The sequence below is a fragment of the Triticum aestivum genome, chromosome 2A (assembly GCF_018294505.1).
Source record: "Triticum aestivum cultivar Chinese Spring chromosome 2A, IWGSC CS RefSeq v2.1, whole genome shotgun sequence".
NCBI classification, from domain to species: domain Eukaryota; kingdom Viridiplantae; phylum Streptophyta; class Magnoliopsida; order Poales; family Poaceae; genus Triticum; species Triticum aestivum.
In genome coordinates, this window is record NC_057797.1 from 9,256,357 (window position 1) to 9,279,040 (window position 22,684).

The 22,684-nt window shown below is 45.5% G+C and overlaps 2 pseudogenes; both read right to left on the reverse strand.

Moving 5' to 3' along the window:
- Nucleotides 1-6,306: 6,306 nt before the first annotated feature.
- Nucleotides 6,307-14,142, reverse strand: LOC123191294 (uncharacterized; annotated as a pseudogene).
- Nucleotides 14,143-15,095: 953 nt separating this feature from the next.
- Nucleotides 15,096-19,099, reverse strand: LOC123191295 (uncharacterized; annotated as a pseudogene).
- Nucleotides 19,100-22,684: the final 3,585 nt, after the last annotated feature.

The following is a 22,684-nucleotide window of genomic DNA, read 5'->3' on the forward strand; positions in this document are numbered from 1 at the left end:
GATAACCCACAAGTATAGGTGATCGCAATAGTTTTCGAGGGTAGAGTATTCAATCCAAATTTATTGATTCGACACTAGGGGAGCCAAAGAATATTCTCAAGTATTAGCAGTTGAGTTGTCAATTCAACCACACCTGGATAACTTAATATCTGCATCAAAGTATTTAGTAGCAAAGTAATATGGAAGTAACAGTAACGATAGCTAAAGTAATATTTTTGGGTTTTGTAGTGATTGTAACAGTAGCAACGGAAAAGTAAATAAGCAAAGAACAATATGTGAAAAGCTCGTAGGCATTGGATCGGTGATGGAGAATTATGACGGGTGTGGTTCATCTTGTAATAGTCATAACATAGGATGACACAGAACTAGCTCCAATTCATCAATGTAATGTAGGCATGTATTCCGAATATAGTCATATGTGCTTATGAAAAAGAACTTGCATGACATCTTTTGTCCTACCCTCCCGTGGCAGCGGGGTCCTAATGGAAACTAAGGGATATTAAGGCCTCCTTTTAATAGAGTACCGGACCAAAGAATTAACACATAGTGAATACATCAACTCCTCAAACTAGGGTCATCACCGGGAGTGGTCCCGATTATTATCACTTCGGGGTTGCCGGATCATAAAACATAGTAGGTGACTATAGACTTGCAAGATAGGATCAAGAACTCACATATATTCATGAAAACGTAATCGGTTCAGATCTGAAATCATGGCACTTGGGCCCTAGTGACAAGCATTAAGCATAGCAAAGTCATAGCAACATCAATCTCAGAAAATAGTGGATACTAAGGATCAAACCCTAACAAAACTAACTTGATTACATGATAAATCTCATCCAACCCATCACCGTCCAGCAAGCCTACGATGGAATTAATCACGCACGGCGTTGAGCATCATGAAATTGGTGATGGAGGATGGTTGATGATGATGATGGCGACGGATTCCCCTCTCCGGAGCCCCGAACGGACTCCAGATCAGCCATCCCGAGAGAGTTTAGGGCTTGGCGGCGGCTCCGTATCGTAAAACGTGATGAATCCTTCTCTCAGATTTTTTTCTCCCCGAACACGAATATGTGGAGTTGGAGTTGAGGTCGGTGGAGCTCCATGGGGCTCACAAGGCAGGGGGCGCGCCCAGGGGGGCAGGCGCGCCCACCACCCTCGTGAAAAGGGTGTGGGCCCCTGGCCTTGATTCTTTCGCCAGTATTTTTTATTATTTCCAAAAATAATTTCCGTGAAGTTTCAGGTCATTCTGAGAACTTTTGTTTCTGCACATAAATAACACCATGGCAATTCTGCTGAAAACAACGTCAGTCCGGGTTAGTTCCATTGAAATCATGCAAGTTAGAGTCCAAAACAAGGGCAAAAGTGTTTGGAAAAGTAGATACGATGGAGACGTATCAACTCCCCCAAGCTTAAACCTTTGCTTGTCCTCAAGCAATTCAGTCGATAAACTGAAAGTGATAAAGAAAAACTTTTACAAACTCTGTTTACTCTTGTTGTTGTAAATATGTAAAGCCAGCATTCAAGTTTTCAGCAAAGATTATGAACTAACCATATTCACAATAACACTTAGGTCTCATGTTTACTCATGTCAATGGCATAATCAACTAGCGAGCAATAATAATAAATCTCGGATGACAACACTTTCTCAAAACAATCATGATATGATATAACAAGATGGTATCTCGCTAGCCCTTTCTGAGACCGCAAAACATAAATGCAAAGCACCTTTAAAGATCAAGGACTAACTAAACATTGTAATTCATGGTAAAAGAGATCCAGTCATAGTCATACCCAATATAATTAACAATAATGAATGCAAATGACAATGGTGCTCTCCAGCTGGTGCTTTTTAATAAGAGGGTGACGACTCGACATAAAAGTAAATAGATAGGCCCTTCGCAGAGGGAAGCAGGGATTTGTAGAGGTGCCAGAGCTCGATTTTAAAGGAGAGATAAATAATATTTTGAGTGGCATACTTTCATTGTCAACATAACAACCGAGATATGGCGATATCTTCCATGCTACACACATTATAGGCGGTTCCCAAACAGAATGGTAAAGTTTATACTCCCCCTCCACCAACAAGCATCAATCCATGGCTTGCTCGAAACAACGAGTGCCTCCAACTAACAAGAGTCCCGGGGGAGTTTTGTCTGCAATTATTTTTATTTGATTTTCATAAAGCATGGGACTGGGCATCGCGGTGACTAGCCATTTTCTCGTGAGTGAGGAGCGGAGTCCACTCCTCTTGAGAATAACCCGCCCCGGCATCCAAGACTTTGACACCCCCTCACGTGAGATCCGATGCTACCCCAACCAAAGACCCGAGCGGAAAGGACCCGCCTTTCGCACCCTTGGGCTGCCCCCAGTGCCGAGAACCAATAGGCCAGCTAAAACTGACCTCCATCGTCCCGTCCTGCGGCACCAGGCGCGAGACGGGCTCGGTCCTGCTGGCGGGCGCGAGACGAGCATGGTCCTGCTGCCGGTCACAAGACAAGGTCAGTCCTGTTGTCGGGCGCGAGACGAGCTCGGTCCTGTTGCCGGGTGCGAGACGAGTGACGGACCGCAGCTGGGGGAGGGCTAACCATTGACGAAGATAGCGGGCGTATGAGCGAGAAGAATCATCGGAGGTCAACACAGGCCGCACACCGACGGGCCGACACCGGAGAAGTCCAGCCGCCGCCGTGAACGACCCAAACCACCGCCATGAGCCACCACCACTCCGTGGCAGCCCACATCCACGCGCGGGACCCCTAGGCGGAGCCCCGCACCGCCGTACCGACCTGCACCACTGGAAGAGGCCAGCCCAGCCATAGACGCCCCTGCTCCGGCCACCTCCAGCACCCAAGGACTGCCGGAAACAACCGGACCATGCCGCCTCAGCCCGAGCCGCCCGCGAGAACAGCCGGCCGGAGGAGCAGCCTGCCAAATCTGGATCGGACTACCACAGCCCCGACGCCGCCCACCCTGTGCAGGCACACTCCGCCGACCCCAGCAGCCCTCCACGCATCGCTACCCGCCGCCACCATCGTCTCGCCGCTGCGCATACACCCAAGGCGACTGCCCGGCACTGGCCAGGCTTTGGCCCGGCGGTGGCAGGGGGAGGAGGCTGGCGGTGGCCGGGTTGGGGTAGGGTTTCGCCCCCCGCCCCACGCTCGTGGGGCGGAAGCTGTATGTAGTCATCTTTCGAATTGTACAGTGCATTTCATTACAATGGGCTATTTTATAAAACAACCAAGTTTACTCTGTCCGGTAAGTTTAATTAGTTTTTCAAACTACTAGCAGAGTGCCCGTGCGTTGCCACGGAATAATAAATAAAAGTTATACAGAAAGATTGATTATCTGCATTTTTGTTTTATGAATGTCTGTATCGAGGGTAATGTGTATGCGCTGTCTGACTATGTGACAAACAAATTCTTATTTTCCCCCTTGTTTTACACTAATCTTACCGTGTGTTTACCATAAAATGACCCATGGTGTATCATATAAAAATAAATGTTGTAACCATGATACGTCCAATAAACAAAATCCACTATTTCTCATAGCACCACACATAAAAATACACCATTAATTGATCAATGCTCTTATATTTCTTTAGAGTATCATGTAATCATATTTGAAAGGGGATTAACAAAGTACCCCAGGCACATCTTTCATTTGACTGAACCCATGATTTTGTACAGTGTTATGCTTGCATCAAATACATTGTAAAACTAAGGCACTTCACCAATCCAAAGAAAAATAATATAAATCTGAAAAAATTTTCTACTCCCTCCGTTCCAAATTACTCGTCGTGGGTTTAATTCAAATTTGAACTAAAACCATGACAAGTAATTTGAAACGGAGGGAGTAGTTGACAACAAGAGAAAGTTGTGTTGCCTTCGAAGAATCATATAGCACACCGGATTTTAGCAATCAGTAGTTTAGCATGAGACAGCTCGAAAAACACCATGGGGCGTGGATTCGTAAACGTGCAAATGAGTGACATTGCCATCATTCCTGCAGCTGTAATCTCTCACATTCTTAATTAAGAGTTAAATATGTAACACAGTTAGATCCGAAGTTCAGATAAAAACCGTTGATCTATGACTGCAGTTGAAACTAAATTAGAATAACTAAAGCACAGGGAGGGAAGGAGAGTCGCTGCATTGGCATTCCATTATATTTGATGTAAGTTCTTCCCTCAAGTATGCCCCTGTTGTAATATCAAGGGCGCTGTATATCAATTTCCCAAATGAAGAGAGTACAATTCATGATTGCAATTAGCCAAAGGATACATCTGTATACCACTTATAATTGCTGCAAAATTCCCTGGCATTGCCATCACCTCAATTCTGTTACTTTTCTTGACAATATACTCCTGAAATATTGTGAAACAATACCTTCATTATTCCCCTGACATATGTATACACAGCCATTATATAGAATTCAGGGATCAAAGAGTTGAAATGTGAGATGTCATTCATACCTCGGTAACATTGACAGTGCAAAGCTAGGCCCCAGCCCCCAACAATGACCAAAATATCACCTTTCAAGGGGCTAAGTCCTTCTGCAAGGCATTCAAAAATGAAATGGAGAATAGGATAGACACCCATTTTAGAGAAATTGATACGATTCTGATATGCAAACTTCAGAGCAATTGGTATCTGTTTTCCATGTGTCCATTGGAGCTTGGTGTGCGGAAAATAAAATGTACATGCTATTAAGACTACAAAAAAAAATTCACGCAGTAACACATTACGAAGCTTAGAAAAACAGAAGAATTATTGTTATTGCAAAATTAGTTGAAGGAAATAAAGGGTTTATAGAATTGTGATATTTGTGTGAGGACTCCCATAGGAAATAATGTTCTTACTCGATGGACCTTCAGAGGCGTGCACATCGGAGGATACCGCCAATACGACCAGCCTCGCCGATTCCAACATCAAACAATGGAATCAACCCATACTTTGTCTTTGGGAAGATGAAAATGACGCAGGGAATCGCCTAGCAATCCATCTGCGGCTGCTACGACAGCTGCCGGGGTTTGGGTTATCCGGAAGGAAACTCGGGTGTGACTGCTATGGCGGTGGCAGGGCGCTAGAGCTCAACACACCCTTGGCAATCCACTGCCGCCGCCACGCATCGGTGCAATCTGTAGCAAGGAAATGGAGACCACTTATGTAGCTGATTCGAGGGGTCGTTCAAGTAGCATATGGGGTGATTCAATGTGGATACTCAATCAACATGAACATACAGGTCTCCACCCAGCAAGCCCGAGGAAAAGAGCTATTCTGCATAATATATATTACCTCTGAAATTCAAGGAAACCATTATTCCATTAAAAAAGAATACTTACTTGAGTTAGGAAGGAAAAGCTAAATCTCTTCATCTAAACAATCAAATGTTTACCGAAACAACTGTTTTCTGCACACAAGTTGAGTCATTTGAAGACACACTCCTGGGGTGTGTAATTTAATGAAGTAATCAGCTTGCCAACCTCAATTTTTGTGTGTGGAGCAGCATGATGTTTTCTTGCCGGAGATTTGACAAGGCCATGCATGTACATGGGCATCAATTATGCAGTTTTGGAGAAGGGAGCATATATATAGGAGAAACTTTCCTTTCAAATGCGTCCATTGGCGACGAGGCGTAGGCGAGGCTGGATCGCGTTCGGCCAAATTCCTGGTCGACACGCCTCCACTTGAGATGCACGCGGTCAGCCAGTTGACGCTGTGTGGTGGCGGTGGCCGGGCCACGTACGTACTGTGCGTCTCCTTGATTCTCCTCTCCCCCGAAATAGTTCTGCGCATCCATGCATTGATGCATGGGAGGCCGGCCCGTCCGACCATTGCTAATCAGAGGCCTGATTTCTATGTTAATAATAGAAAAATTAAACCGGTAATATCCATGACCCCTATAAGATAACATTGTCTAAAACGTGTGTAAATAATAAAATCTACACATTTACTTTGAAATCATATGATTCACGACCAGATTTTTGACTCACAAAGTAGCATGAACTTCAGTCTAATTAGCACTACCAAATATGCTGGGTTGATGAAGCAAAGTAGTAACCATTTACCGGATTTACATTCTCATCTGCAGTGAACTCATGCATGCATAAGAGCGGATTTTACATCCTCGTTCAGACGAATTCCCTGACTTCTGCAAAATGAGGATTCTTCCTAGAAAGCCAAACTTACCATAGAGCTGGAGGAAGAGTCCGGTAGTACTGTGCTGGGCGTCGGGCGTTGGTACTCGGTAGGGGGCACCGTCGCTCCAGGTCGATGCAACTGCAGCCTCCTCAATGCGCGGGAAGAAGGATCGGGTCCTCGTCCTCCTCCCATTCAGCGTCGTCGTCGTTGTCTCGGGGGAAAAGGTAGGAGGAGACGTGTGGGATAGAACCGTCCGGGTCGACGCCGGTGAGAGCGGCCGAACAGGTCGGGGGTCCTCTTGGAGTCCCTCGTCAAAGCCGATGCGTACTGGAGGAGGCCAAGGTGCCCGGGGCGGAACGACGGTGAGGGGATGAGCGAGATAAAGAAAACTCCTTAGAGGACAACAGCGAAGGAATTAGAGAGATGAGCCTTGTGTGGCGCCGAGCACAGAGATATGGCTACGCCGTTGGTGAGCCTCGAGGTGGCTCCTTCTCGTCCAGATTGACAACCGCGACGGTGGCTGCGGGTGGCAGCGGCGAGGCAAATTTGAGAGGACAGAGGAGAGGGATAAGGAAGGTGGGATAGCGTTGCGGTTTGGCGAGACGGGAGTCGTGGTAGAGAAGGGAAGGAAGCAGTTGAGATTTTACTGTGCGGGCAGGGGGAGGTCGCGGCCTTTTTTTTCGCTCGGGATGTTTTCTTCGAACGAGGCCCGCGAGCGAGGTTGAACCATCACGACGTTCGATTCTCCTTTAATAGTAAAGATCTTAGTAGCACCATTACCATATATTATTACCACATGTCACATGTAGTCAGCTTCTTATTTGAACTATTACCACATTTCACTTGTGGTCAGTATCTTAGTACCAGTAATTAGTATCAAATTCGCTATCAATAATTTCCATTTCATGTTTACTGCATTCCCTGTTGATAAATTATCCTACTCAGTTACTAATTCATAACCTAACATGGGCACTAATAGTAATGGTAAGCCTGCCGAGCTAGCACACGGGAATTTCCCCACGGGACATGCTACCTACTACTAACTCTACTAGGACTAAGCTAAGACCATGTGTACAAGTCTGACACAAATTGCTACTGACTTGTATGGACATATTAACTTTATCTCTAACAGCCTTGGTATTTGGAAGGTCCACAAGCTGCACACTCTTTGACAACCTGGGCACTGGAGGATCATAATTTCCATTTCATTTTATTGTGTTCTTTCTATAGCAGAAGGGAAGAAGTGGCTTCAACACACATGATAACAGGGGTTAGCAAGTGGCTTCACACGCCCTCCCTTGATGCAAAACAACATTGTTGGGATGAGGATGGGATGGGGATGGTTCAAAAATGTGTTTGCGACAGGGGTTTTTAACTGTGTGTGATGGCGCAATCTGCACTAGTACAAGAGGTAGTACAAGCTTTGACTCTATCGCACGATATGTCAAAAGATAGACTTCCGAAAGTATTTTCTTTTCATTACATAGTAGAGACTTCGTCATTACTCCATGTATTCGAAAATACATAGGAAAAGGGTTTTGTTATTATGAGCGGCTCACTATTGGACAACTTAGAACTGGAGGACCACAAAATGGAAAATTATTCAAGTTTCCATTTCATTTTATTCTGTTGTTGGTATAGCAGGAGCCAAGAAGTGGCTTCAACACACAAAATAGCAGGAGCTATACCTGTGCTTTCTGCCTTATAAAGTTCATTACCTCACTGCTTGGTCCAGAGTCCGAGGCCCCAAACTCAAGTGACATGTAACCCCCATCCATGCTTCCCAGTGGTAGTGATTTAGATCGTGATGCTGTATGATTGAAAACTTGTTTCATTTTGTTCACAGTATTAGATCCACCTTGCTGCTGCAGGGAGGATTTGCAATTCAACATTGTGCCAATTTTCCCATGTGGTACAATGTCGCTCATGCTGAGGAAAGACCAAATTGAATTAGGAGAGATGTGTAGCACTGCAGGTGATGAAGATCTTATCTGAGGTTACATACATAACAAGCACAGAACTGTCAGTATAAGTGATTGCAACAATTCATGAACTGCGACTGAGCTCAGCCATGTGGTACACTCACCGCATCCATCAGGTGGTCGATGGGCTTCTTACATCATCTCCAGCTGTTCGCCCCCCCCCCCCCCCCCACGGCTAGAAAAAAACGCCGCTTGGTGGCGAGCCAGCGATATTTTTGGCATGGGGGCGATTGGGGTGCCAGCCACTGCTCCCAGACGCCCATTTTGTAAAAAAAATATCAGACAGAATCGGCCAAAATTCGGCAAACACGGAATAGATTCGGCCGTATTATGCGTTCCATGGTTTTTGTACATATAGAAAACATAAAATCTACTGAAAAAAAGAAAACAACGGCCTGCTGCTGTGCCGCCTACAGGTCGAAGAACTTGCTAAAAGCGGCATAGTCGCCGTCGTCGCTGTCCTCATTCTCCTTCTTCATGCGGCCGTCCCTGCTGGACCCCTGCCTGGGGTCGTCCTAACTGACTGGTTTGGTCGGCAGCGGTGCCTTGTCGTCGCTTTCCTCGAGAACGATGACGCCTCCCTCGTCGCGGCCACGGCGTCGTGCTGCGATCTCCTCTAGGGTGCGGCGCTGGCGCTCCATCTCCAGCCGCGCCCAGTCCTCCCACGGCCACTTCAGGGCGGCCTTGTCATCGAGTGCGGCATTAGCGGGCTCGCTCTTCACGGCGGCGAGCCCCGGCTCCGTCTTCGGCTTGATGAGGCGGGACGTAGGAGCCGAGGAGGCGCGGCCTCCCTTGTTGATGATTTTGTGGCTGCGGGTGCGCCGACCTTGACGCTGACGAGCGCCGGTGATGCGGAGGAGTGGGAGGGGGATCGGGAGGAGGAGGAGGACCCGCCCAGCATCCGCCTTGGCAGCCACGGGCTGCCACTCCGGCGGGGGGCCGGGGCCGCAGGGTACTCGAGTGGCAGATCGTTGCCACCCTCGAGGTACTCGAGGACGGCGTGGAGCGTGCGGCCGGGGGTGCCCCACCACAGGCGGCGACCGTCGCTGTTGTTGCGCCCCCTTACCACCGGCGCGTTGTTGATGGAGGCGAGCCACTCCGCCTGCCGGTGTTCGAAGTACGCCGCCCACGCCTTGTGGTTGCCGGCGTCGTACTCCAGGAGGGCCCACTCCTCCTCCGATAGGGAGGCCCGCACGCGCTCGATCTCGGCGTGGAAGTAGCCGAGGTGTTCGACGTCGGGCAGAGTGGGGATTGGGATGCCCCCGGCGCTGAGCCTCCACCGCCCAGGCGCGCGCATGTCAGGGGGCGCCAGGTAGTTCGCCTCGTGGAGGAGGTGGGCTTCCCACTCATGTAGCGAGCAGCGGCCGAAGCCGTTGGCCGCAGCCGCGTCGTCGGGGAACCGTTTTACCCATCGCAGTTGTGCTTGCACGGGTGGCTAGACGGGGAGAGAGGGAAAGAGAGGGCGTCGGCGGCGAGAGGGGGGGCTACGGGTAGGTGCTTCCACCGGCGAGCGAGGGGCCGGATTTTATAGCGGCCGGGAGGGGGGGGGGGCGGCAACGTGTGTACGTGTGGCGGGAGGGGCGCGTCGCCGCACTACGCCGCCCGTGATGAATCAGTGGAAGGCTGACCAGCGTCAGCCTTGGCATTGATTCCCCGCGAGAAACCGAGGCGATGAGGACGATGAGGCACAGGGGGTCGCTGACTCGGCAGGCCCGCCGTTCTTTCGCGCCAAAATCGATTGCCCCGGCGATCCCGGGCGCCCCAAGCGCGCCGGGTTTGGCCTGGGTCCGCCGGCGCCAAAATCGGCCCGAGCCGGCGAAAAAGGGCTTCTGGGTCGCGGCTGGGCCGAATTTTTGGCGCCGGCGACAAAAAAGTGGCATGTTGGGGACGCGGCTGGAGATGCTCTTAGTCACCGGTGTTCTATCTTCACCTTGCGCCCGAACCTCTCCATGACCAACTGCTATGTCTTCCTGAAGTGATGAGGGTGGTGTTATTGGTTCGGTAGGAGTGACTTGGTTAGAACCATTTGCTTTTGTTGCGATGGTGGTGGTGCTGTGTTGCCATTCATCAAGATGGCAGTTATGCTGTCAACGTCCATTGAGATCATGGACACTGGAGCACAGGGTGATGCTGGTGCTACCACTGGATTTGCAACTGGTGAGGGGCTCAAGGACTCGAGCATACTGGAAGCCCAAGACTGCAATGATCCTGGTGAAGAGAAGGAAGGACTTGGCATTCCTAGCAAGTGGTTGGCATTGCTCTGCTGACGAGGTGGTGATATTCTAGCCATAGTTCTTTGCCCTGACTGCAAAATGCTTGCATTTGCAGGTTGCTTTTTCTGTCTACTGCAAGTGAAAAAGGCTAAGCACAGTAACTAAATTGGATAAGGGTAAGCAGAACTGGTAATGACATTGGTCCCTTTACAATGTTATGAACAAAAAGAAAGCACTGTTTGGGCTATTAAGGATGACATGTTTTGTTGACAGTTTTAGCTATTCAATATATCTTAGCGTTCTATTATGATATCTCAAAACAAATACATAGAATTGCAGCAAAAGGAATAGTTGATCTTAATATCACTTCTACCTACCTTTTATTACCACCACTGGTTGGGATGCATTGCCAGTAAAATTGATGACTTTAGTCTGCTCTTCACAATTCTGCAACTGATATCATGTATTCATCTTTGCTTGGCAAGTTTTATTCCTCTCAAGAAGAGCCAGGAAATGATGTATGTATTTTTCATACTTGGGGAGGTCCACCTTCAAACCCTCGTGCACACTCTTCTGCAACGACATTAAATTCAGTATCCTTCTGATTGATTTCTTGAAATCTGCTTTGCGTTTGTATTGATTAGCTTTTGCTTCAGATAGTGATGAGAATTGTTACTGTATGGAGATGGAACCAAGGGTTTAAGTGACAAAGATGTGCAAAATCATCAATGAATGAAGATTTATCTCTAGGAGAAGGACAAGTGACCTCTGTTAGTGTTGGAAGAACGACTCTACGATCCAGTTCCAAAAACTGAGAAAAGTATGCATCTTTCCAAGATTTCATCTGCAATGAAATATTGCAGCAATACAATTAGGCCGAGGAGTACAAATTTAACAAAACAACCATCAACAACTCATCTACTTGATTTGGTCATTCAGCTAGTAAGGCTTCTGCATTGAAATACACGTTCAAGTAAACATAATATCCCAGTACATATACAAGAACCTTAATTACTAAATTGGGTTTACTAAAGCAACTGTGCATAACTACCACATATTAGGAGTATACCTATAGATATAAGAACAGATAATACACACATACTCCCTCGTACAAAAAAAATACAGGACTTTTTTGTAGGCTAAACTAGCCTACAAAAATATCTTATATTTTGATGCAGAGGGAGTAGAAAATGAAGGATTCTCTCACCTTACAAAATATTTCCTCCTTGAGATGATATTCTCTGGCACACCCCATCGTAGCTGAAATATCAGACACTGTAACTTGACAAAAAACAAAAAAAAATCAAAGGAAAACAATGATTGAAGTTATATGGAATTCACATTTTTTTGTTAAATACAGCAGCTTAAGTACCTGGAATGTGAGAGTTCTGACAAAGCGAAGTGCTTTGCTGAGCACCGGGAATCTGTTGTCCAGGTGGAGTCATGGGCTCAGGTTCACATGCCTTGAGTGGCGGACATAATAGACCTATTTGCCTAGCACCCTGCTGATTATTCCATCTTGTAAACTGACCAGGCTGCATCTTGGAGACATCAGCTTGTTGTGCTCCAACCATTTGGTACCTTTGCATGCCCATCTCTTGTTGGTTGGCTCTCAAAATTTGATTCAACCTTGTCATCTGCGGCTGTGGCACTCCTATAACACTATCATTTTCACCAAGTAGGTGATTTTGCTGAGAATTTGGACGAGTAAGTGACTTTAACCAACGACGGTATGTTCGTGTGCAGATTTTTGAAGCTGAGCTCCACGGAGCTTGGTATTTTGAAAATATCAAAAAGCATATTTAGAAGTTTCAAAAAATCTGAAAAAAAAATCCATGGAAACATATATGTATTCCGCAAGAACGTGTTAAATTTCATTTATAAATGTTGTGATTTGTAGGCTGTACAAAAACAAATTTCAGCCCAACAACAAAAACAAAAGGCCCGTTTGAAAATGTGAATTTGTCTTCTTTTCTGTATGCCACATGTTAAAGTATAATGCTGTGAGATTTTACACATACGTAGTATACATGTGTATGTGTGTTCACAAATGAATTCAAAAATATTTGCACTCTGGAAAAATGAAATTTGAAAAAGAGCTCCCTGGAGCTCAGCGTCCGTTGGCATTTTCCGCGGTATGTTCTTCGTTCCTTGCCTTCTCGAGAGATTACTTGTGTACTGATCCTACCGCTATTGAATTTCTGTGCCTATATCCGGAAACAAGACATATCTCCGTGAAGACCTCCTATTTTTGAATAAGATCGGACATTTCCACATTGAGATGAAATGACATTGAGGAAAATAATACTGAGTTGACCGTCTAAGTTCTAATACCAGACGTGGTGTCCTCTAGTCATGCATTATGTTTGCTATAGCCAAGGGTTGATACCAGACGTGGAGCTTGGAGAAGAAAAAGGGACAAAAAGATAGATATTTCCCTTCACACGGGTCCAACAACGTGCACACTGCACACGACTAACGAACAAGGAAAGGCCATGCCGGTGGCCCAAGCACAGGCTACACAAACTTAGAAGGACCTGCATCCCTGAAATGCTACAGAAGGGCTCTGTCTAACTTACGTGTTACACCAAGTTAGACAACACAGAAGTGGTTCGCCCATATGTTTGCGTGAAATTGAACTAACAGTGCTAATGCGGGCAGGGTGAGCCAAATTATTGGCCGTTGTCCAAACATGCGCGATCTGGGTTGGCTGGTGCGCCCAACTGGAGGTAGACCAAAATTGCCGGGGTCCAAAGAAAAAATATAAATGATAAACATGTGGCCAGAATGAAAACTTAATAAAACATAAACATCCGGTCAACCGCTGGTCAAAGTCCACTTAAACATTAATTAAACACTAAAAAGAGTTTTGGTGCAAGTTGCCCTAGGCGTCCGCGTTGCCCTTGCCCTTGCCATCGTCGTCGCCAGCGGTGAGATTGATGAAGAGGGGAGGCAGCCCAGCCCACCCGAACGCCGCTTGATATGCCGCCAGGGCAGCCTCCTTCGGCGTTTGCAGCTATGGCGACATTGCGGCGAGGCGGGCGCGCTCCTCCTCCTCAAGGCGCAACTCCTGCTCCCAGCTCATCTGTTGCTCGCTGTCGGCCTCCTCCTCGGCAAGCCAATGCGTCTTCCAGCGCTCAAGGTGGGCCGCCTCCTCCTCCTGTGTCGCGGAGTTGTGGGTGGGAGGCGCTCACCCAGTCGTGGAACTGGCCGGTCCATGAGTAGGACTCCTCGGGCCAAGTGGGCGGCAGCTGCGACCGCTTCCATGTGGGCGTGCACTCGGGCTCCGGCTCCTCCTCCGGTTTTGCCTTGGGCTTGGCGAAGTGTGGCGGTGGCGGGACAAACAGCGAAGCATGGACGGAGTCCCCTGCCGCCGACAAGGCGACTGACTGGTCAAGCCCATCCCAATGGGCATCCTCCTCGAGCCGGCTTCGCCTCCAGAGCGTGCTCCAGGGCCTCCTGGAGGGCAGGTTGGTACGCCACCTCCGCCTCCTCCTCCTTTGGCAAAATCTCTAGGGGCGGCAGGCGAACGTCGTGGTCGATGTGGACGCCCCGGTGGCGCTCCTCCTCGTGCTCTGGTGCAAAACCAGCGCTCTCCTAGTTGGGGGAGTCTGGCACGTAGGCACGCATCATGCGCTACTTCCGATGTAAGAAGCTCGCGACGCCGGTGGAACCTCCTCGGCGTGCGGCCACGGCCATGCGCGGCACCTCTAGAATCGAGATTCGGTGCGGGTCCAGATGCCAGCCGCGTGGCAGGTTGACATCTGGATACTGCAGGGGGCCGACGGTACCTGCCAGTGCCATCGCCCTGGTAGACTCGTAATGTACAGCCGCTCCGCTCCCGTCGCATTGGTGAGCCGCGTCTAGCCGGCGGAGGAGGAAGCGTGCGGGAAGAAGCTCACGCCGGAGTTGAACTCCCCTTCCCCTTCCCGCTGAAGAAGCCGATGGCTGGTGGCTGGCTAACTAGGGTTTTCGGCTGGCTGGCTAGGGTTTTCTGGTCGCTGGCGAGGGAGCAATTGTGGCTAGATGTGGACGGGGAGATGGAAGTGGATGAGGCCGGCCCTGCGCACGCTTCCATTAAAAAGGACGGCCACACGACTATTCCACACACTGCTACGCAGACCCGAGGTAGGTGTTGGCGTTAAATACGACCGCTGCGTTGGTTGGCCGGCCGACATGTGAGGCTGCGGGCGGACACCGAGGGAACGAGCGGTGCGTCCGCTTCGTTTCCACGCCGGCCCAAATTTGGGCCTGAAATGCGTCAGCACGGACCCAAAGCGGATACATTTTGGGGTTGTTCGGTGCGTTGTGCCGGGCAGCGTGATCGATCTGTGCCGGCGTTTTTGTTAGTGGCTACCCAAGCAGACATGAGCAGACTAAATGAGTCGTATGGTTGGAGTTGTTGTAAGTGTTTTGAATTGTGGCCGAATTTCAGCCATCTTGGATGGGCCCGGAAAATGCCATTGTCGGCCTAATATTTAGGCCCAGTTTGAATTTGGCTGGCCCGATCGAACTTCTAGAGCCTTGTGTTTTTCAAAATTTTGATTTATTTGACGATTTAATCTCTAATAACCCCTCATCACTGCTCAAGTGTGGAGCACTCATTCTAAACCATCTAACTTCCCGGCCGGTCACCCATTCTCTCACTACTCCAGCCTGAGCACGGTTAACATCCGAGTTCCATTTCATTTTATTCTGTTGTTGGTATAGCAGGAGCCAAGAAGTGGCTTCAACGCACAAAATAGAAGGAGCTATACCTATGCTTTCTGCCTCTTAAAGTTTATTACCTCACCGCTTGATCCAGATTCCGAGGCCCCACACTCAAATGACATGCAACCGCCATCCATGCTACCCAGTGGTAGTGATTAAGATCGCGACCCTGTATGATTGAAAACTCGCTTCACTTTGTTCACAGTATTAGATCCACCCTGCTGTTGCAAGGAGGATTTGGAATCCAACATTGTGCCGATTTTCCCATGTGGTACAATGTCACTCATGCGAGGAAAGACCAAATTGAATTAGCAGAGCTGCGTAGCACTGGAGGTGATGAAGATCTTATCTGAGGTTACATATCAAACAAGCACAGAACTGTCAGTACAAGTGATTGCAACAATTCATGAACTGTGAGTGATCTCAGCATGTGGTACACTCACCGCATTCATTAGGCGGTTGATGGGCTTCTTAGTCACCGGTGTTCCGTCTCCACCTCGCGCCTGAACCTCTCCATGACCAGCTTCTATGTCTTCCTGAAGTGATGAGGCTGGTGTTATTGGTTCAGTAGGAGTTACTTGGTTAGAACCATTTGCTTTTGGTGGTGGTGGTGGTGGTGCTGCTGTGTTGCCATTCATCAAGAAGGCAGTTATGCTATCAACGTCCATTGAGATCATGGGCACTGGAGCACGGGGTGATGCTACCACTGGATATGCAACTGGTGAGGGGCCCAAGGACTCGAGCATACTGGAGGACCAAGACTGCAATGATCTAGGTGAAGAGAAGGAAGGACTTGGCATTCCTAGCAAGTGGGTTGACATTGTTCTGCTCATGAGGTGGTGGTGTTCTACTGTCTTCTTTCTATAATTGGTCTCTAAGTGGTAGTCTCCTGGGCTATAGACTATCACCCGCTTCAAGGTATCCTGCTTTAGCCATAGTTGTTTGCCCTGACTGCAAAATGCTTGCATCTGCTGGTTTCTTTTGCTGTCTACTACAAGTGAAAAAGGCTAAACACAGTAAATAAATTGTGTAAGGGTAAGCATAATTGCTAATGAAGCTGGTTACTTTACAATGTTATCAACAAAAAGGAAGTATTATTTGAGCTATTAAGGATGACATGTTTTGTTGACAGATGTAGCTATTCAATATATCTAAAAAATACATAGAATTGCAGCAAAAGGAAGAGTTGATCTTAATATCGCTTTTACCAACCTTTTATTACCACCACTGGTTGGGGATGCATTGCCAGTAAAATTGACGACTTTAGTCTGCTTTTCACAATTCTGCAACTGATATCCTGTACTCATCTTGGCTTGGCAAGTTTTATTCCTCTCAAGAAGAGGCAGGAAATGATGTATGTATTTTTCATACTTGGGGAGATCCGCCTTCAAATCCTCGTGCACATCACTCTTCTGCAACAACATTAAATTCAGTATCCTTATGATTGATTTCTTGAAATTTGCTTTGCGTTTGTATTGATTAGCTTTTGCTTCAGATAGTGATGAGAATTGTTCCTGTATGGAGATGGAACCAAGGGTTTAAGTGACAGAGATGTGCAAAATCATCAATGAATGAAGATTTATCTCTAGGAATAGGACGAGTGACCTCTGTTAGTGCTGGAAGAACGACTCTACGATCCAGTTCCAAAAACTGAGGAAAATAAGCATCTTTCCAAGTCTTGATCTGCAATGAAATATTGCAACAATACAATTTGGATGAGCTGTGCAAATTTAACAAAAAACCATAAAAAATCATCAACTTGATTTGGTCATTCAGCTATTAAGGCTTCTGCATTGAAATACAAGTTCAATTAAACACAATATCCCACTACATATACAAGAACCTTAATTACTAAATTGGCTTTACTAAAGCAACTATGCATAACTACCACATATTAGGAATATACTTATAGATATAAGAACAAATAATACACATATAGTCCTACGTCATATATTTTGATGCAGAGGGAGTATAAAATGAAGGATTCTCTCACCTTACAAAATAATTCCTCCTTGAGATCATATTCTCATACACTGCAACATGAGAAAAACCAACGAAGTCAAAGGAAAATAATGATTGAAGTTTTATGGCATTCACATTTTTTGTTAAATAAAGCAGCTGAAGTACCTGGAATCTAAGAGTTCTGACAAAGCAAAGTGCTCTGTGGAGCACCGGGAATCTGTTGTACAGGTGGTGTCATTGGCTCAGTTCACATGCCTTGAATGGCGTATATAATAGACTTGTTTGCCTAGCACCCTGCTGATTATTCCATCTTGTAAGCTGACCAGGCTGCATCTTGGAGACATCAGTTTGTTGTGCTCCAAGCATTTGGTACGTTTGCATGCCCATCTCTTGTTGGTTGGCTCTCAAAATTTGATTCAACCTTGTCATCTGCGGCTGTCGCACTCCTATAGCACTATCATTTTTGCCAAGTAGGTGATTTTGCTGAGAATTTGGACCAATAAGTGGCTTGAACAAACGGCGGTATGTTTGTGTGCGGATTTTTGGAGGCCGAGCTCCACGGAGCTTGGTATTTTGAAAATATCAGAAAGCATATTTAGAAGTTCAAAAGATCTGAAAAAAATCCATGGAAACATATATGTATTCCGCAAGAACGTTTTAAATTTCATTTAAAAATGTTGTGATTAGTAGGCTGTACAAAAAAAAGTCCAGCCCAACAACAAAAATAAAATGCCCGTTTAAAAATGTGTATTTGTCTTTTTTCTGTATGCCACATGTGAAAGTATAATGCTATGAAATTTCGCGCATACATAGTATACATGTGTATGTGTGTTCACGAATAAATCCAAAATATTTGCACTTTGGAAAAATGAAATTTGAAAACGAGCTCCCTGGTGCTCAGCCTCCGTTGACATTTTCCGCGGTATGTTCTTCCTTCCTTGCCTTCTCGAGAGATCACTTGTGTCCTGATCCTACCGCTATTGAATTTCTGTACCTATATTCCGGAAACAAGACAGATCTTCATGAAGACCTCCTATATTTGAATAAGATCGGACATTTCCACATTGAGGTGAAATGACATCGAGGAAAATAATACTGAGTTGAGCGTCTAGGCTCTAATACCAGATGTGGTGTCCTCTAGTCATGCATTATGTTTGCTATACCAAGGGTTGATGCGGATATGGATTAATGACCGGAGGGATCTTGGAGAAGAAAAAGGGACAAAAAGATAGATATTTCCCTTCACGCGGGCCCAACAATGTGCACACGACTAACAAACAAGGAAACGCCATGCCGGTGGCCCAAGCACAGGCTACACAAACCAAGTTTTGACAAAGAAAGGATCTGCATCCCTGAAACACTATAGAAGGGCTCTGTCTAACTCGCGTGTTACATCAACTTAGACAACACAGAAGTGAGAAGCAGCCAAAGATCCACTGTCGAGTGGACGCCTCAATCCTGGCTGCCTCTTGACCTAATGCCCCTGCCACTAACGGTCGTGGGTCATAGCCGACCGTTCTCCCAATTCACCCTCCACAATCTTGATCGGGTATGATCTTCCTAATTACTCTCTACATTTTTAGATCCATAATTCTACATCTGTTTCGGGAACGGAACTGGATCCAGATTCTCGCTTAAGGATGAGCCCTATATCACCGATGCCGCGCCGGCTCTCTTCTCCTTTGTCTGTGACTCTTGTGGCTTGGCGGCAGCTGTCGAAAATGCCTTGATCAGAGATATCTCAGGTGTGATTTTGTCGTGCAATTATTCAGAGTTTGGGACCTTTCTCAAGAAACTGTTCTCTCTCGCTAGCGCGTCCACATGATGGTCAATGGTGCTTGTTGCCTCTTCTTTGCGGCCAGTCGTTGCTTCGCCTTTGCTAATGCGATCTGCAGGCCAGTCGAAGGCAACTGCTAGGTTTAAGTTCTTCATGTGCCTAGTTGTTCACAAGCACTGCCTCGCCCCTGACAACTGGCTTTCTGAGCAACTCATCCTTCCCGGTCTGCCTTGCTGCATTGGTGTCCCCAAAACGTGCACTCACATGTTCATGCACTGCCTCTTCACGCACCAGGTCTGGCAGTGTTTCCATGAATGGACGACCACAGACTTCCCTATGCAAGAAATGGACTCCAATGATACTGAGAATTGGTATCTTAAGGCCAAAAAACTCCCTCCAAAGAATATGTGACACAACTTGGATACGATCACTATCCTAGTCCATTGGAGAACATAGAAGGAGCATAGTATGAGGATGTTTGAGCACACAAAGAGCAGTGCCGCCTGCCTAATGGCTCTCGTCAAGGAAAACATCCAAGCCTGGAGGGCCGCTGGCTGCATCATCACGAACTACACTGTTTGTGATCTGTCCTTTTGACAGTGGTCTTTTTGTGGGTGGCATCTTGTCACCCCTTTGAAAAAAAATATCTTCATAGGTCGACCTATCGCACACGGTTGTTCTGAACCGTGTGCTTTGCAACCACCTATCACACACCACTGCAAGGCGACAGTTTGAAACTGTGTTTGTGACAGTGGTTTTTAATCGTGTGTGATGACCCAATCTGCACTGGTGCTCGTATCAACAATTTCTCTCCACGTGGCCCCAACAATCACATGGCTAACGAACGCGAAAATGGACTGCAGCCCACACACAAGTTTGGGAAAGAACCGGCATCAGTCTTCTAAAAAATGACGAGGAAGCAGAAAAACCCTTGAACGCTATATGACTCCACTTTCACATGTTAATTACACTGAGTAGCAGAGCTAAGTACCAGATCCAGCGTCAAGATCGTTGTCTGCCCTAGAAGCTACCACCAACGCCTCAATCCTGGACGCCCCTGTGGCGAATGTGCGTGGCTGCCCATCGTCGTTCCTCCTATTCACTAATGTCCACAACCGTTGCGTCTTCAAGGACCAACATCCGTGACTGTTGTGCCTTAAAAGTTGAGCCTTCAAGGTACGACTTGCTCATTACTCTCTAGATTCATAGATCCACGATAATTCTACATCCGTTTGGACACCTAAGGATCACCAAAAGGAAAATTATTGGTACTTTCCATTTCATTTTACTCCCTTCATTTACTTATACAAGTCCACTATGGAATATACATTTTGCATCTATACAAGGCCGCCAACAGTAATTGAGGCAAAATTAATGATATTTTCTTCTACTAGCAACATGTTTAATGCTTGCATGCATGTATTCATAATGAGAGTCAGCTACTTCCCCCCACTCAGATTCCTTGCATGCATGTGGCGTATTAATGACGCAAGTAGACGAAAACAAAAACTAACTTGCAAAGCAGCCATTAAAATTTATGTTGGTACTTGTAATCTGAGTTTGTGGCCTTGTATATAAAAATGGAGGGAGTATTGTGTTGGTTCTATAGCAGTATCCAAGAAGTATCTTCAACACACACAATAGAAGGAGCTAAGAGGTGGCTTCAATACAGAGTGGTATGTTCTTGCTTCATCGCCTTTCTTGAGATATCACATGTGTCCTCTTCGACTTGTAAGCCATACTTTTGCTCAAAACTCACTTCAGCGTTTGTATTTGGAAGGTCCATAAGCTGCCTACTCTTTGTCTATCGAGATCGAAGGATCACTAAGAGGAACATATCTTTGTGATAGAAATACCATTGCCAATATGATAGCATCCTTTTCCCTTGGATCATATTCTCTAAACCAGTCAACAAAGACCATGGCTATTTATTCATCCGATTCATAACTTAGAACCAATGCTGAACTCCAAACTCTACAGTTCTGTTTTCCACTTTGTTTGCCGAAAATTAATAGGTAATTCTTACTCTTTTCTTACTTAATCAAAATTGCAAGTATCTTGCCTCGTTAAAAAGAACTTTACAGTCAAAGGTAGAGAGAGGGAAGCTATTAACAATATTAATGTATCTCTCTTGCATATGAGCCTGCCATTATCTTTCGCAACTGTTTCCAGTTCGATGACTGTTGCACATTTTGTAAGTATATGTTTATCTTTTCACTGGTTTGGATTCGTGTACAAACAATTCACTATTGATAATTTTCATTACCTATTTACATCATCTTTTCTGTAGCAGGATGGAAGAAATGGCCTCAACACACAAGATAGCAAGAGCCAAGAAATGGCTTCAACACAGAAGTTGTGCTCGACTCGAGTTGAATCAACTATATGCATACCCATCATATCTTGTCTCAAAATATTTTAGAAACAAATAAATATGCAAGTATATTCTGCTCTCTCTCTGATCCCTCAAAATGAACCTGAGCATTTGTAGAAACTCCGTTCATATAATCCGTAGGTTTAGACTCATCACAAGTCCATCTTCTGTGCCAGCTAAAATTAATGGTCATGAATCTCCATTGAATATAGCACTCTTGCTTTCAAAACAAAGAACATGTCAAAGTCAACATGAGTGTTTATAATGCTTGACTTGTTGCAAATAGTTTATGACAAGATCAAGGAGTTGATTATGACGAGATTGTCTCATCATAATAATACTTAAAGTCAATTTGGATTAAATTAGCAATTATTAAATATTTTAGTTATGAGATATAACAGATGGATGTCGAAATGATTCCCATGAGCTGGAAATAGAACCAAGGATGTACATTTGATACGGCCCAAGGTAATTTTGTTGATCCAGAGGATGCTAGTAAGTGTGCAAACTTCAAAAGATCCGTGATGATCTGAAATAAGCATAGTGGAGTTGGAATATTTATTTTGATGAATTGATCAGATAATATGATTTCTTCGATAAACAAAAATGCTTGTACTTACAAGAAAGTAAGTATGAGCATGATAATATTTCTAAACACTGTGTGTGCATGACACATTGTTGATTGGAAATTATATAAATTTCTTGACACGGATTAAGACTTTATTGAAAATAGTTTTTCAGCAAAGTACTTAGGCAATATAGTCCTTGTATTATACATAATAATCTATGAAGATGATAGTGTCTAAACGGGCTTAGCCTAAATACATATTGACCAGAGTACTAAAGTAGTTTAGTATGAAAAATGTCAAGAAGAGTTTTCTTGTCAAAGTCACATGGAAAGAGTTCTTAGCAAGAATCGATATCTTAAAATACTAAATAGTGAAATACATGATTTCAATCACACTTGTGTTCAATTCAATGGTTTGTAATAACAAGATATGTTCAAGTACTCCAAGTAAGCTGTGAGTAAATTTACTAGTATGGGCAAATTGTTGATCATAGGACAACAATGAAGATATCGTTAAGTATTAACGACATGTTTCTCCCATATGGAGAGAATAAAGAGATTGTTGTAAAGAGTTACATGAATACATGTTTGATGTAAGTAGTACATCGACAAAAACTTCAATTGGTGCTCCAAGCGAATTTCGATTTCAATTAAATGATTTATGGTGGCACAGCAAGTTAGAATTTATCCAAGAAAGTTACCGTGGTGAATTCTATAATAGAAGGCTGAGTATATTGTCGCTTTAGAAGCAACAATAGAGGGTGATGAATCAACGGTTCATATATGAACTTAGTATGGTTTCTAGATGATTACGCAAATAGAACATTGTTCTCATATGGTGGTCTATGCCTTAATCTAAGGAATCAAAGGTCTTGCCAGTGATTCAATATATACTAAGCTTGTTTCAAATAAATTATGTATTCATGTGAAAGCATTACGGATGCATAGAAATGCA